Consider the following 17,186-nt stretch of genomic DNA (forward strand, 5'->3'; position numbering starts at 1 on the left):
TGCCCGGAGACAGAGGTGGAGTTGCTTACCCTGCCAGGCGGGCGCGAGCAGCGCGGGAGCCAGTGTCCAACTTGCTTCGCCAGGGTGTTATCGCCAGCCAGTCCCCTTCCGCATGCCCAAGGGCAGCCTCAGGAAGCGAGCCCACCAAAGGTCGGCCCAGCGCCTGTTGATCGGCCAGGCCTTATGGGCGGGTCGTACCGGGCCCTTCTTGGCCTGAGGAGATTGCACAGTAGGGCTCCCTGGTCTGGTCAGGGCTCAGTTAGTACCCCTCTCCTTTTTAAGGCTTGGTAAAAGCTTTAGCGAAACAAAGAAAAAAGAACGCATCGTAGAGTGTCTGGCCTAAGAAGCATTCCGTAACTACTTGTTCCTATTTCTAGTGGCACATTAATCGTGGCATTTGATTTACTGCTTCCCTCATTAGAGGTTTGTTTTTTTTTTTTTTTTTTGAGGAAACGGTGTATTTCAATCACGCGGGGATGAAAACAGCCTAGCAAACTTATTTTTATTCCTTCTTGTGTTCAGGATCCTGCTGCCAGTTTTACAGTCATTAAGTTTTACAGTGTGTTAGGTTGGTGACAGTTTAAACGGGTACACAGGAATTTGACAGTTGGTTCCCTTTTTAAAATAAAACCTAATTCTTGAATTTTTTTTCTAATGCCTTAACTTTTTTTTCCTAATGGCTTAACTCTAGGACTTAACCTTTTGCTTTCTTTTTTAGCCATGATCCGAAGAACCCCTCTAGCCGCCTAATGAAATAACTATTCAGAAGTAAGGGAGGTAGACTAGAGAAAGATCATACTCAAACCCTGATCACAATGAAGGCAAATGAGAAAGCTTTCTGTGTAATTAAACTGGGGTCATAACTCATTTTCCCTTGTAGCCCAGAACTAAGGATTTTTTCTTAAGCTATTCTCATCTCATTGCATTTTCTTAACAAGAAGTCAGAAGGCATTCTGATAAGTTGGATACATTGAAATGAATAAGCAATAGAGTTTGGCCTATGTAATCCTTATTATTGATATATTTCATAGCAGCTCTAAAAAAATCATAGACTTACATTGTTTTATGTTACCCAAGAAAGAAAACAAAGGCTGCCAATGGAACTATGTCATACCACTGATAAGTAAGGCACCTTTAAGCCACATTTTTTTCTTTTTTTTTTTTTTTTCTTTGAGACAGGGTCTCACTCTGTCTCCCAGACTGGAGTGCAGTGGCGCCATCTCGGCACACTGCAATTTCCGCCTCCCAGGCACAAGTGATTCTCCTGCCTCAGCCTCCGGAGGATCTGGGATTACAGGCATGCGCCACCATGCCCAGCTAATTTTTGTATTTTTAGTAGAGAGGGGATTTCACCATGTTGGCCAGGCTGGTGTTGAACGCCTGACCTCAAATGATCCACCCGCCTCGGCCTCCCAAAATGCTGGGATTACAGGCATGAGCCACCGTGCTCGGCCTGAAACATATTCAGAGATGTAAACGCGTGGGAAACAACAAGTCTTAGAATCTCTGAGATATTGTCATGAACTGGTGTTCCAAAGAGGAAAAGATTCTACCAGGTTCTGTTCTGAAGCCTGAGAGACTGTAGTACAAATAAATGTGGAGGAAGTTTATTATTCTGTGACATTATTTCAGCAAAGCTAGTAACTTTGGAGTTTGTTAACAGTTAACCTGTCTCCTGTTTTCTAGAGGCATGTTTTTCAAACTGCAACTCAAAAATTTATTTTTATATGAAATAGGCTAGGATATAAAAGATCAGAGTGCATAATATCTAGTAAGGGCAAAAATTGCTTCCTGAAACTTTTTGTTTCAAATATGGTGGAAGGTGAGAGTATGTTCTGTTGTGATTTAAACAGTTTCTTACTGTGAGTTGCAATCAAATAGATTTGGAAAAGAATGTTTCTAGATCGTAGATAACATGCAAAATACACCATATGGACCCTGTTTTTCTGGTACTTTTCTTTTACTTTGGAAACTGAGACTAAAGATTGGAGAAAGGTGGCAAATTGCCTTGCCTAATTCTCTTCTGCCTCAGCCCCAATTTCATACATTGGCTTTTGAAAATTTGATCATTTGTTGTAAAAAGCAAGAAGCAAGGAAGCCTAGGTTACAGACTTAGCTAATGAGATATATGACTACATAAATTACTCTCTGCATTTCAAGTTCTGAAGTAGGACTACATGCTCTTTGAGAAATGATACTAAACCACCCTTTTTTCCCCGGCGGATGACAATCACATTTTTTTTTTTTTTTTTTTTTTTTTTTGAGACGGAGTCCCGCTCTGTCGCCCAGGCTGGAGTGCAGTGGCCGGATCTCAGCTCACTGCAAGCTCTGCCTCCCGGGTTTACGCCATTCTCCTGCCTCAGCCTCCCGAGTAGCTGGGACTACAGGCGCCCGCCACCTCGCCCGGCTAGTTTTTTGTATTTTTTAGTAGAGACGGGGTTTCACCGGGTTAGCCAGGATGGTCTCGATCTCCTGACCTCGTGATCCGCCCGTCTCGGCCTCCCAAAGTGCTGGGATTACAGGCTTGAGCCACCGCGCCCGGCCGACAATCACATTTTGAAACAAACAGCCATGGTATACTCAGGATTATGCAAATAACTGACAGCCTAGGTTTAACTCGTTTCAGCTCCACTCAAAAAAAAAAGAAAGTCCTAATGCAAGTAACCGTTTCAGCTCCACTCAAAAAAAAAGAAAGTCCTAATGCAAGTAACCAAAAGTGAAGATATTGCAAAACAAATGTAAGTATATCTTTCACAATCTTCTCTAATTTAATTATCACTAGCATAATAGTTACTTGTCATGAATAACTAATGATTTTGACATGCTTAACAACTGATTGCAACACAAAAATATATTAATGCACTACAGTTGAAAAATCGTTTTTTCAGATCCTTTGAAATCTAATATTGTGATTCCAGGAAATGATAATTCAATCTAGCATTTTCAGTGTAATGACAACATAAACAGAAACTAATATGTGATCCTGCACTGTAACTGAAAAACATTCAGTGACTCCCAGAGATACCCTGCAAGTTTGCTACTCTTACAATGATTTTAAGAATGACATTTTGAAATAAAGCTTTTTTATTAGAACGATCCGATTTTAACTCCAATGAGAATTCATCTCTTTTGCCTACTGCTTTATTAATTATACATTTCTAAGAATGAGAAGTTCTTTCCAAATTAGTTTAAGCACTGACAGGCTTGACAGTCTTTCCCAGAGTATATTTCAACCCTGACCTAGAATGACAGAGATGTGGCTTGAGGTTGTTTGCTTTTTTCCATTTGGCTTATCCTGTTAGACACTTAGGTTACTGACAATTACTAATCAGGATTCTAGACTAAAATCCTCATTTTCTGGAAGAGAATTTAGATTAAGAGCAACCTCAGCCATAAATAAGGTATTCAACACAGCTTTGAAGACTCCTATTCTTATTGGTCATGTGATTTGCTTCAGCCAGTGCTTTGTGAGCAGATGTTAAATGCTAAATCAAAGCAGAAGCTTTAAATTTGATTGCAAAATTCAGGTCAATCTCTTACTCTTGTGCCACCTGCCATGAGAAAGGTATGTTCCAGATAAGATCTCAGAATAAGAAAATATATGGAGCAGACCTGAAACTCTCATCCTGTACAGAACTGAAGCAACTGACTTGCAGCTCCTGACATACAGCTACTGATGTGAAACAAGAGTAAAACAAAAATATTTGTTGTTGTGAATCACAAATATTTTTGAGGTTGTTGCATAGCATAATCTTGCAAATCATCTAAAGTGAATTTGAGCCAACAAATTCGTGAGTCAAAGGCTAAATGTGCTATGTAACAATAATACTTGTCTATTTAATAAAATAAATAACAGACACCTACAAACTAGTCAACCAGCTATTTGGTAAATATCCACCTAAAATGTATGTTAAGAAGTAGTCTTTATAAAATATATAGATTTGCATGCAAAATATTTTCATGTAAGCTATTTACATATTAATTTTAAATATTTCTGTTTAGTATTATTTGTCTTAAGTATCCCTTGAGGAAAATTTGGATAATAAATTATAAAGAGAATATAGGATTCTGTTTCTAGAAATATCAAGGACTAGGTCACACTGAAAACAAAATCCCTGGAAAAAACATTTTTTAAATCTTATTAAATATACTGATTAACTGACAATAAAGTAAGAAATTATTAAGTTAAAAAACTAAATGAAGGCAGAAACCTAGAGTTTAGCAGAGTCAGCCAACTTTTATCTCAAAGGCATGTGCTAAACCCAGTTACTAGGAGCTTTGGTTTTCATGACCTTGTAAGAAAAACACAAAACCCATGACCTGCATTATACATACACACACACACACACACACACACACACACACACACACACACACACACAGCAATTCCAAAGGATTTTTAATTAGGTGTAAGGATATACTGGCAATAAAATTGCCCCTTGCTAGCATAGGCAGCCATCCCCCAGAGTCTACAAAGAAAATTAGCCGTCTTAAACCTTGGCACCTAGTGGACAGGGAAAAGCAAAATCATATCTGAGAATTTGGAACCGCAATCCAATTCTCACACAAAAATGTAGCTTGAATTCATACTAGCTGGGTGATCCCCAAAAACCTCAGGCTAATAATTAAGTGGTTTTTTTTTTTTTTTTTTTGGACAGGGATTCTCACTCTGTCTCCCTGGTTGGAGTGCCTTGGTGCAATCTCGGCTCACTGCAACCTCTGCCTCCCAGGTTCAAGCGTTTCTTCTGCCTCAGCCTCCCAAGTAGCTGGGACTACAGGCACGTGCCACCACGCCCAGCTAATTTTTTTTATTTTTAGTAGAGACGGGGGTTTCACCGTGTTGGCTAGGCTGGTCTCAAACTCCTGACCTCAGGTGATCCGCCCACCTCCATCTCCCAATCCTGGGATTATAGGCATGAGCCACCATACCTGGGCATAATTAAGAATTTTTGACTGATAATGCTCTCAGACACCTGGCAGAAGCAAATACCAATCCTCTCTGGAGGAACCCACCTTCATCTTAAGCCATAAAGAATGACTACAAATAAAATTTTAAGGAAAATGAGCAGCTCACATTTTAAAAAAGTAACAAGCACAAAATAAGACACCATTCATGAGAAACAGTACAGACTTAAGACAGCACAAACAAATTCTAAAAGACTTCAGATCCTGGATTTACAAGTCACAGACTGGGCCAGGTGTGGTGGCTCATGCCTGTAATCCCAGCACTTTGGGAGACCAAGGCAGGCAGATCACTTGAGGTCAGGCATTTGAGACCAGCCTGGCCAACATGGTGAAACCCCCATCTCTGCTAAAAATACAAAAAATTAGCCCGTAATCCCAGTTACTGGAAAGGCTGAGGCAGGAGAATGACTTGAACCCGGGAGGTGGAGATTGCAGTGAGCCAATCTGCACTCCGGCCTGGGCGACAGTGAGACTCCACCTCAAAAAAAAAAAAGGGGGGTCACAGACTATAAATAACAATATTAAATATGAGTAAAGGAATAAAAGACAAGTTTGAAAATACGTGCAGAGAACAAAAACTAAAGTAGGACTGAAGATTTTGAAACAAGCAAATAGAACTGAAAGAATTGAAAAATATAAATGATTACAATAAAAACACGTTGGACAAATTTAATAGTTCATTTGACACAGCAGAAGTACAAGCCAATGAAATGGAAGATAGAGATGAAGTTATCTCAAATGCAATAAAAAAAGAAAACATAAATTAAAAATATAAAAGAGACTTTAAGTGACATGGAGGACACTGTAAACAGCTCTAAAATCTGTGACTTCAAATGAAAAGGAAAGAGCCAGTGGGCCAGAGGCAATATTTAACAAGATAATGGTTGTGAACTTTCCAGAACTGATGAAAGACTCCAACTCACAGACTTAAGAAGCCTCCCAAATCCCAAGCAAGTTAAAGAATAAAAAAACCACACTAAGATACATCACAGTGAAACTGCAGAACACCAAAAACAAAAAAGAAAACCTTAAAAGCAACGAACAAAAAATACAGTTAATCTTCAAAGTGTCAGGTAAATGACTTTTCATCACAACCAGTAAAAACCAGAAGACAGTGGAATAATATCTTCAGTGGCCTAAAAGAAAATGACTATCAGCCTAGAATTCAGTACCCAGTGAAAAAAATATTTCAAGAACGAGGCCAAAATAAAGTTATTTTCCGGCAAGCAAAAGCAGAATTTGCTACTAATAGAGTCTTGCTAAAGGAAAGTCTAAAGAAATTTCTTTTTTCAGACAAAAAGAAAATGATCCCAGGCCAGGCACAGTGGCTCATGCCTGTAAATCCCAGAACTTTGGGAGGCTGAGGCAGGAGGATCACAGGATTTTGAGACCAGCCTGGACAACATATTGAGATTTTATCTCACAAAAATATTAAAAATTAGCTGGGCATGGTAATATGGGCCTGTAGTCCTGACCCAGGAGGCTGAGGTAAAAGGATTGCTTGAGCCTGGGAAATCAAGGCTGCAGTGAGACATGATTGCACCATTATACTCCAGCCTGGGTGACAGAGAGAGAGACCCTGTCTCAAAAAAAAAAAAAAGAAGAAAATCGACCCAAATGGAAGGTCTGAGAGTTGAGAATAAACGAAGAGCATTATGAGTGGTAGATATTTGCCTAAATCTAAATATAATCGACAATGCAAACAAATAGTAAGTATTGTTAAAATTATTTTAATACGATTTTTTTAAAGAAAAATATCACATCTAACATTAGAAATAGGCCCAATCAAATTTGCATTTTATGCCTACTATTAAACAGACCTCATTAGACCAAGTGTTTTACAAACTAGTACTATTATCTCCATCTGACACATACCTTTAAAAGCAAAAACATGATACATTTCTTCTTTTCTCATCCATAGAGGAAAATTGTATTAATATATTATTGGTATTCTCTTTTTAAATAACATCACTTTAAGTGTTTTTCTTCACAATGACATTTCAAATTTATGTAATGTACCAGTGAAGATGATGTATTATATAATTAGATTAAGAAAGTACCATATATTTAGAAGATCATGATTTAGAGAAATAAAAAGCAGAATTATATACTACTTTCACTTAACTATGAAGTATTAATGATTCCTCCATAGAAGTCTATAAATGAAAGTTCATCATAACAAATTATATAATTATGTATTCACAGGTTAAAGACAATTAAGTCTTATTGAAATGCTCTGCCTACTCTTTCCACCCACATTGCGTATTCAAAATTAGGTACATGCTATGACTTTTAACACCATCTCGGGAAATAGCTAGAAATTTGTACTGAGGTATAAGAATTGACTCCTGAGTTTTAACTCAATTCATAGGACATCCTAAATTCAAAATAAATTCTAATAATAAGAAGAACCCATTTCTTTCTGATAGCTACTTAGACTACAAATTTCCAATTGTAAATGTGTTTTTCATTTCAATTTTGGGAAAGGGGTTTTTTTTTTAAGTTTTTCATGACTATTTAAACATGGGAAGCTTGGAACACATGATCCCTTAGATTTCCAAAGGTGTAAGTATAATGCAAATGAATTATACCTTACTTTAACCAGAACCTTTCTCTTTTTTCCCCTCAACCACATGAGATTATTCAAAGTATATTTACTTGTATACTACTTTGTTTTTGTTTTAGAATCAGGGTCTCACTCTGTCACCCAGGCTGAAGTGCAGTGGCATGCACTGCAGCCTCAAACTCCTGGGTTCAAGTCATCTCCCTCGTCAGCCTCCTGAGTCACTGGGATTACAAGCATGAGCCACCACACCCTAGAATATTTTCTTGATAAAACCGAATCTATAATTTTATTGAAGACTATTCAAATGACTTTTATTTATATTTCTTAATATATGTAAAAGTTTATATATTACTAGTATTCCTATTAACTACTAGATTACTAGCTAATTGCAAGATTATTCCAGTTAGCTTTGTCCAACCTGTATTTATACAAGTACATGAAACTCTTGAGAAGTCACAGTAATTAAATTTTCATAAACCAGGTGGTATATTAATTCTTTCAATTTAATAAGTTATCAGTTTGTACTGGGTCTTACACTCATTTACAAAAAAAAATGATCAAGTATCTGTATGTTGTTCTACCTCATTCCTAAAATGTGTGTGAAGCTAGAAGAGTCCTCACCCTATAAACCAGCAGTATTTCAAAACTCATTGTTACTGTTCTGGGAGTGAAGGTGCCATATATTCTTACAGCATTATCAGGTAGCAACCATCTACTCACTCCTCCCAACCACGGGTACTACCTAGATGTCTTTTGCCAGATCTCCCAGGTATTTAGTGCCTCTTTTACCTCTACAGAACACTGGTACCCAGAAGTGATATGGTGGGAAAAGAAGGCGCCTACCCTATTTTCCAATAAAGTGTGTCCGCTGCATTCCTGTCAGATTCATTCCTCTGTTCTAGGCCCTGTTGGTATTCTCCCCTAGTTGTTTCCAGTCCATTTCTATGGGAGCCTTACTTTTGTCTGGTATTCTTACATGCACAGCTGAAACCAGACTCCCAGTCTCATTCCCTTAATTGTATCCTTTAACCCTTAATCCCTGTAATATCCTCCTGGAACTTGGATTGATACACCTCTATTTAAGACTTTATCTTTGAATGTCAGCTTACTTCCAGACATGGCCACCAACTCCACCCCGTGATCCCACATTGCTACTTACTCCCCACTTCCTTCTGCAGTCAGCAAATAGACTTGGACCTGATATTCTTTGTGTCCTAAGCCGCCCACCCCTTCCTTAAGTTGCTAAAGTAGTACACTAAAAGAATACAATTATCTGAACTGAGGGCGGGGAAAATTCCAGAGAAAAATGACCTTCGTGCACTGTTAGAGATTTAAAATAGACTTATCGGATGCATCAACCAAGGCAGTACGTGGATCTTTACCTTTATCAGATTCTGACTCAAACAAACAACTTAGAAAAAGACATAATGACACAATCAGGAAAATTTTAATACCAACTAGATATATAGGACATTAAGGAATTATTGTTAATTGCCTTAGCTGTGATAATGGTACATGATTATGGTTTTTGTTTTTTTAATGTCTCATTTCCTAAAGACATTCTAAAATGTCACTGGGTCCCTGCTTTAGGAAAAAAAGAAAAGAAAAGAAAACTTTCAGAGTATGTCACTTTCTTTTTTATACCTGTCAGTCAATTCCATGGGAAAGTATTACTACTTGTTATTTTCTACCCTTAACCAAATACAGTAATCATTTTCTCCTTATCATATCTAGTAGTATTTTTCAGTAAAAAGTGTTCAAATCAAAAGCAATCCATGCTGCCTACCTGGTATTTGCTCCAAACATCTGTTAAACCACTATGAAAGGCCTAACATCTTAAGACTGGTGGTAAATAAATCTGATTGAGCATGTTAACACGTTCAAATTTATATAAAGCATTCTGCAAATATAGATTACTCTAGAGATGCTAAGAAGCAGATGTACTGGTCTCCTTGGCATTGGCATTCACATGATTCAGCTACAAATAGAATTTGAACAGATTTCAAGTGCACAACTGTCAAATTCATAAAAAGGAGCAAAAAAATGTCAAATAAAAATTTAGATTTTTCCTAGAATAGCAGTGACTGTGTTTAAAAAAAAATTGAAATATTCTGTTAATGTTTTATTTCTTCAGTGCTAATATTTGACAAGAACTAAGTACTTTGATTTCCATTGAATTAGCAGTGATAGCCCAGAAACTGTTGTAAGTTAGTGTTACTATTGGGTCCACAGAAAACCTCAAAATACATTTTAACCAATATTACAAAGTTAATACAAATTTCATTCACTGAAGTAGTCTAGTGCAGTGTGTTTGAGTTCTAACACCAAAGTCAGACAGATCTCAGTTCTAACCCTAGCTTTGTCATTTACCACCAAGGCTGTCATCTGTAAAAATCATCTGTAAAATAGGAGTTTAAAAAAAACCTCTTTTATAATATGAAAAGAATTAAAGAACTCAAGAAATATAAGCTATTATAGTCACTACCTTTTGGGAATATTATGTTCTACACAATATTACTAACCCCACTACACCAAGTTGAAGGAAAATTACACACAGACCATACACTCTACCATCCTCTCATTCATACCAAGGCTTTTGTAGCAACTGGCCTGATTCTGAGGTTTATAGAAGATACGTAGGCAGACATGACTTCAGGCCATTATGCAGCTTTATGTAATAATATACACACCCCTAATATGTAAGTATCAGGAACTTTCATGTGATGTGAAAATGAAAGCCCCTTCCTTAACAACCAGGAAACACTAAACTTCAGAGTTATGTTTTCCATTCAAGTTAATCTCTAGCCAGACCTCCTCTTACAATACATGGAGTTAACATTCCAAGCCAGTCACCTCTTGCCACACTTATTTCTTAGTATAACAAATTACAGTAAATAAAACTTATCAGCCAGGCACTGTGCCTCATGCCTATAATCCCAGCAATTTGAGAGGCTGAGGTGGGAGGATCACTTGAGGTCGAGAGTTCAAGATCAGCCTGAGGAACATGGCAAGACCCTGTCTCTACAAAAAATTAAAAAATTAGCCATGTGTGGTGGCACATGCCTGTAATTTCAGCTACTCAGGAGATTGTGGCAGGAGGATCACTTGAGCCCAGGAGTTCGAGGCTACAGTGAGCTATGATTGTGCCACTGCATTCCAGCCTGGGCAACAGAGCAAGAGGGCACTGGCTCTAAAGACAAAAAACAAAAACAAAACTTACCTCTAAGGACGATGCAGTAATGCACACATGTCCTTATTATTATTCTTTTGCCTTCACAGTGTTGCTTAGCAACCCAGAACGTCTTATGTATGATTTTGGGTGTAAAAATGGCTTTTTGAAATATTTATTTGAAATCTTTCTTTGAAACATGTAAGATAGATATAAAGGTTTCAGGCAAATTCAAGTTAAACATTTAGGGCTAGAATACTAATAGGTTATATATTTTTATATAATATCTTTCATGCTATTTGATTAATGCACAACTATTGATATTTAGACTGACAACTGAATTGATGATATGATGACAGACTCTTCCCTCCACTGTAAACTATGGTAAGTAATTTGTATGGCATTATTTTGATACTATACAGATGTCCAGTTCCCCTTCAAACATAAACCTTATGCTTTAACACCTATTGAAAACCCTTACATGAGTCAATAATTTCAATAAGAATTGCAAAATAATTATAAATATATCATTCCTTCTACATTCTGACTTTCTTCGGTAACCTAGAGCTTGCCTTTATTACCTGGAACTATTTGGTTACCCTGAAATACAACCCCTACTGTAAAGGAAAAGTAAATAATAATTCTTTGCTTTTAATTACAAATTTTCAAAGTAAAGATATTTTGGAGACTAATGGAAAAATTTGAATTTGGGTTTTAGATAAGATAAAAATGTATTCACTTGGAAAGGTGAAGATTGTTAATTTTAAAAAGTAAATAGGTTACAAAACCACACACTGAGTATGATATCATTTTGGTAAAAATACATTTATATATTTATATGCATATATAGGGATAAATAATGAACTGGAGAGATATACACTGAACTGTTAAACTCTGGAAGGGGGGAATGTGGTTGTTTTTATTTTTCTATTTTGCTTATATGTAGTTTTGTACTTTCTACTTGCATATGCTAGTTTTATAATAATAAAAGGTTATTTTAAAAAGAAAATCACTATTTTCCACTGAGCCCAGATACAGCTTCTGAATCACCATCAACATGAGACTGATACATTCCAGCATGGGAGGCTGCCAGGGCACCAGCCCAGCTGGTTACTTCTTCAAAGAAGTAACTACTGATTTCCTTTTGCTTACCAATTTCCTTTGCCTATGCATCTTACCCATGGCTCAAGGTTACCTTAGCACTAAATCCAATTAGCCTTTTCACTTTGGCAGCCCTTACCAATTGGCAACTTCTTTGTCTCTTGGCTTGCTTTTGGACAAAAATTACCTTCTTCTTTAGTTTTTGAGTCATTATATCCTCTTGGTTTTCTTCCTACCTTTTTGACTTCTCAGTCTCCTTTGAAAGGTTACGATTTCTTTAATTTCCCCCACAATTCCATACTCAGCCTTCTCCCTTCACTCTGTATCTTTTTCCTGAAAAAGGGAGGAGGGAAGAGAATACATTTTATGTTCTAATTCATGTTAATCTATCAAATAGATATCTATAGCCTTGTTCTCTCTCCTGAAGAATATAGTCACATATATAATCACAAATTATTATAAACTCCATTTAGACATTTCACCTGAAAAATATATAAAACAACTCAATCTCTATGCATTAATTTTTCAATAGTTATTAGTCGTCTTCTGAGCATCAGGTTGTGCTAGAAACTGAAATATATACTAAAGTGAGTAAAACTGGCATAGCTGGAAATTAAGTTGAAGAAGTAAATAGAGGCCAAGTCCTATAGGAGATTTCATGGAATGTGTATTAGTCTGTTCTCACGCTGCTAATAAAGTCATACCCAAGACAGGGTAACTTATAAAGGAAAGAGGTTTAATTGACTCACAGTTCCACATGGCTAGGAGGCCTCACAATCATGGCAGAAAGCTAATGAGGAGCAAAGTCACGTCTTAATGGTGGAAGGCAAAAGAGACAGCATATGCAGGGGAACTCTCTTTTATAAAACCATCAGATCGACTGGGTGCAGTGGCTCACACCTGTAATCCCAACACTTTGGGATGCTGAGAAGATCACCCGAGGTCAGGAGTTTGAGACCAGCCTGGTCAACATGGCGAAACCCCATCTCTACTAAAAAAAAATGCAAAAATTAACTGAGCATGATGGCACGCACCTGTAATCCCAACTACTTGGGACGCTGAGGCAGGAGAATTGCTTGAACCCAGGAGGTGGAGGTTGCAGTGAGCCAAGATCACGCCACCGCACTCCAGCCTGGGCAACAGAGCAAGACCCTGTCTCAAAAAAAAAAAGGGGGGGGGGCTGGGCGCGGTGGCTCATGCCTGTAATCCCAGCACTTTGGGAGGCTGAAGTGGGCAGATCACGAGGTCAGGAGATCAAGACCATCCTGACCAACACAGTGAAACCCTGTCGGTACTAAAAATGCAAAACAATTAGGCGCACGTGGTGGCGCATGACTGTAGTCCCAGCTACTCAGGAGGCTGAGGCAGGAGAATCACTTGAACCCAGGAGACAGAGGTTGCAGTGAGCTGACATGGCACCATTGCACTCCAGTCTGGGTGACAGAGTGAGACTGTTAAACAAACAAACAAACAAACAAACCATCAGATCATTATTCATTATCACAAGAACAGTACAGGAAAGACCCGCCCCCATAATTCAATTACCTCCCACCGGGTCCCTCCCAAGATGTGTGGGAATTATGGGAGCTATAATTTGAGATGAGATTTGGGTGGGGACACAGCCAAACCATATAATTCTACCCTGGCTCCTCCAAAATCTTAAGTCCTCACATTTCAAAACCAATCATGCCTTTCTGGTGGTCCCCCCAAAGTCTTAACTCATTTCAGCATTAACTCAAAAGTCCACAGTTCAAAGTCTTATCTGGGACAAGGCAAGTCCCTTCTACCCATAAACCTGTAAAATCAAAAGCAAGTTAGTTACTTCCTAGATACAATGGAAGTAAAGGCATTGGGTAAATATAATCATTCCAAATGGGAGAAATTGGCCAAAACTAGGGGGCTCCAGGCCCCATGCAAATCTGAAATCCAGTAGGGCAGTCACTAAACCTTAAAGTTCCAAAATGATCTCCTTTGACTCCATGTCTCATATCCAAGGCATGCTGATGCAAAAGGTGGGCTCCCACAGCCTTGGGTGTCTTTGCCCTGTGGCTTTGCAGGATGCAGTCAGTCCCCATCCTGGCTGCTTTCACAGGATGGCATTGAGTGTCTGGCTTTTCCAGGAACACAGTGCAAGCTATCAGTGGACCTACCATTCTGGGGGTTCTGGAGTCTGGAGGACAGTGGCCCTCTTCTCACAGCTCCACTAGGCAGTGCCCCAGTGGGAAATCTGTGTGGGAGCTCCCACCCCATATTTCCCTTCCACACCGCCCTAGCAGAGGTTCTCCATGAGATCTCTGGCCCTGTAGCACACTTCTGCCTGGACATCTATGCATTTCCATACATCCTCTGAAATCTAGGTGGAGGTTTCCAAACCTCAATTTTTCCATGCATCCACAGGCAAATGCCATGTGTAAGCCACCAGGGCTTGGGACTTGCACCCTCTGAGGCAATGGCCTGAGCTGTACATTGCCCCCTTTTAGCCATGGCTGGGACAAAGGGCATCAAGTCCCAAGACTGCACAAAGCAGCAAGGCTCTGGGTGCGGTCCACAAAACCATTTTTTCCTCTAGGCCTCCAGGCCGGTGGGGGGAGGGGCTGCTGTAATGACCTCTGACATGCTGTGGAGACATTTTCCCCATTGTCATGGAAATTAACATTTGGTTCCTCATTACTTACACAAATTTCCACAGCCATTTTGAATTTTTCCTCAGAAAATGGGTCATTCTTTTATATTTCATCATCAGGCTGCAAATTTTCCAAACTTTTATGCTCTGCTTCCCTTCTAAACATAAGTTCCAATCCAAACCATATCTTTGTGAATGCAAAAACTGAATGCTTTTAACAGCACCCAGATCACCTCTTGAATGCTTTGCTGCTCAGAAATTTCTTCCATCAGATACCCTAAATCATCCATCTCAAGTTCAGTGTTCCACAGACCTATAGGGCAGGGGCAAAATGCCACCAGTCTCTTTGCATAGCAAGAGTGGCCTTTACTCCAGTTCCCCAAAACTTCCTCATCTGCATCTGAGACCACCTCAGCCTGAACTTTATTGTCCATATCACTATCAACATTTTAGTCAAAACCATTCAACAAATCTCTAGGAAGTTCCAAACTTTCCCACATTTTCCTGTCTTCCTCTGAGCCCTGCAAACAATTCCAACCTCTGCCTATGACCCAGTTCCAAAGCCACTTCCACATTTTCAGGTATCTTTTCAGCAGCATCCCACTCTGCTGGTACCAATTTACTGTATTAGTCTGTTCTCACGCTGCCAATAAAGAAATACCTGGGACTAGGTAATTTATAAAGGAAAGAGGTTTCATTGACTCACAGTTCCACATGGCTTGGGAGGCTTTACAATCATGGCAGAAGGCAACACTGCTTCAATACTGGAGTACATCTGGACATATGTCTAAAATGTTACAATTAGGTTTTGATGTAGGAGGCAAGTGTAATAATAATTTAAATGCAAATAAACTCCACAATCAAAAGACATAGAGTGGTGAATGAATTAAAAATAAAGACCTAACTATCCAGTGTGCATAAGATACTCACTTTAACCTAAGGACACACATAAACTGCACTGAAAGAATGGAAAGAGATATACCATGCTAGCTGGGTGCAGTGGCTCACACTTGTAATCCTAGCACTTTGGGAGACCAAAGCAGGCAGATCACTTGAGGCCAGGAGTTTGAGACCAGCCTGGCCAACATGGTGAAACCCTTTCTCTACTAAAAACAAAAATATTAGCCAGGCATGATGGTGGATGCCTGTAATCTCAGCTACTCAGGAGGTTGAGGCAGGAGAATTGCTTGAGCCTGGGAGGCAGAGGTTGCAGTGAGCCAAGATCATGCCACTGCACTCCAGCCTGAGCAACAGAGTGAGACTCCATCTCAAAAAAAGAAAAAAGAGAAAAAGATATATAATAAGACATATAATAAACTTCCATATATATGTGTGTGTGTGTATATAAAATTAAGTCACACAATCACAAGGTCCCACAATAGGGTGTCTACAAGCTGAAGAGCAAGGAAGCCAGTCTGAGTCCCAAACCTAAGAACTTGGAGTCTGATGTTCGAGAGCAAGAAGCATCCAGCATGGGAGAAAGATGTAGGCTGGGAGGCTAGTCCGGTCTAACTTTTTCATGATTTTCTGCCTGCTTTATATTCACTGGTAGCTGATTAGATGGTGCCCACCAGATTAAGGATGGGTCTGCCTTCCCCAGCCCACTGACTCAAATGTTAATCTCCTTTGGCAACACCCTCACAGACATACCCAGGATCAATACTTTGCATCCTTCAATCCAATTAAGTTGACACTCAATAGTAACCGTCGCAACATTGTGTAATAATAAAAGGGTAATTCACCAGGAATATATAACAACTGTAAATATATGTGCACCCAATATCAGAGCATCTAAACACATAAAGCAAACATTGACAGAACTGAAGGGAGAAATAGGCAGCAATACACTAATAGCAGGAGATTTCAATACCCCACTTTCAATAATGAACAGAACATCTGGACAGGAGATTAATAAGGAAACAGGACTTGAACTACAATTTAGATCAAATGACCATCACAGACATACAGAATAGTCCACCTAATAGCAGCAAAACACACATTCTTCTCAAGCATGTATAGATTTTTCCTCAGAACAGATCACATTAAGTCACTAAACTGATTTTAGCATCTTTAAGAAGATTCAGGCTAAGCATGGTGGCTCACACCTGTAATCCCAACACTTTGGGAGGTCAAGGCAGGTGCGTCACTTGAGGTCAGGAGTTTGAGACCAGCCTGGCCAACATGGTAAAACTCCATCTCTACTAATACAAAAAAATTAGCCAGGTGTGGTGGCATGCACTTGTAATCCCAGCTACTGGGGAGGCTGAGGCACAAGAATCACTTGAACCCAGGGAGCAGAGGTTGCAGTGAGCCAAGGTCGCACCACTGCACTCCAGTCTGGGTGACAGAGTGAGACTGTGTCAAAAAAAAAAAAAAAAAAGGAAGATTGAAATCATATCAAGTATCTTTTCTGAATACAATGAAAACAAATAGAAAGCAATAGCAGAGGGAATTTGGAAAATTCATAAACATGGAAATTAACACACTTCTGAATAACCACTTGGTCAAAGGAGATATCAAAAGTTAAATTAGAAAATTCCTCTAGACAGGCCAAGCACCGTGATTCACACCTGTAATCCTAGCACACTGGCAGTCAGAGGTGGGTGGATCACGAGGTCAGGAATTCAAGACCAGCCTGGCCAAGATGGTGAAACCCCGTCTCTACTAAAAATGCAATAATTAGCCAGGCATAGTGGCAGGTGCCTGTAATCCCAGCTACTCCAGAAGCTGAGGCAGGGAATTGCTTGAACCTGGGAGGCAGA

At 39.1% G+C, this 17,186-nt stretch overlaps 1 long non-coding RNA gene across 1 annotated transcript in view; it reads left to right on the forward strand.

The window, feature by feature from the left end:
* Positions 1 to 2,463: 2,463 nt before the first annotated feature.
* LOC108581031 overlaps positions 2,464 to 17,186 on the forward strand; it is a 53,761-nt gene continuing 39,038 nt past the window's right edge. Inside the window, exons 1-2 of the long non-coding RNA XR_001892783.3 lie at positions 2,464 to 2,738; positions 11,029 to 11,084. This is a non-coding gene — a long non-coding RNA (uncharacterized LOC108581031). The remainder of the gene's footprint in view (positions 2,739 to 11,028; positions 11,085 to 17,186) is intronic.

The sequence above is a fragment of the Papio anubis genome, chromosome 9 (genome assembly GCF_008728515.1).
Source record: "Papio anubis isolate 15944 chromosome 9, Panubis1.0, whole genome shotgun sequence".
Taxonomy (NCBI): domain Eukaryota; kingdom Metazoa; phylum Chordata; class Mammalia; order Primates; family Cercopithecidae; genus Papio; species Papio anubis.